Raw genomic sequence first — 349 nt, forward strand, 5'->3', positions numbered from 1 at the left:
AATATGAAAACTAAAAGAAGCAGCACATATGGTAGGACACAACAACCTCCTAAGCAGACCGAGTACAGATATGACTAGCATATGGGAACCGGTATTAAAGAAGGATAGGAAAATATTAGATTTATAAGCCCTAAAATTCACTCCATAATTGCCCGCGGGCATATGGCGTAGTGGTTGAGAGCGCGGGCTACTAATCCCAAGATTCCAGGCAGTGACCTGAATAATAATAAAAATAATAATAATAATAATAATAATAATAATAATAATAATAATAATAATAATAATAATAATAATAATAATAATAATAATAACAACAACAACAACAACAACATCGAAAAATACCTTAGGA

At 30.9% G+C, this 349-nt stretch overlaps 1 pseudogene; it reads left to right on the forward strand.

Annotated features, from left to right (window-relative positions):
• Nucleotides 1–14, forward strand: part of LOC149137128 (uncharacterized) — a 1,567-nt pseudogene extending 1,553 nt beyond the window's left edge.
• Nucleotides 15–349: the final 335 nt, after the last annotated feature.

The sequence above is a fragment of the Octopus bimaculoides genome, chromosome 2, assembly GCF_046866305.1.
Source record: "Octopus bimaculoides isolate indiv1 chromosome 2, ASM4686630v1, whole genome shotgun sequence".
Lineage (NCBI taxonomy): Eukaryota > Metazoa > Mollusca > Cephalopoda > Octopoda > Octopodidae > Octopus > Octopus bimaculoides.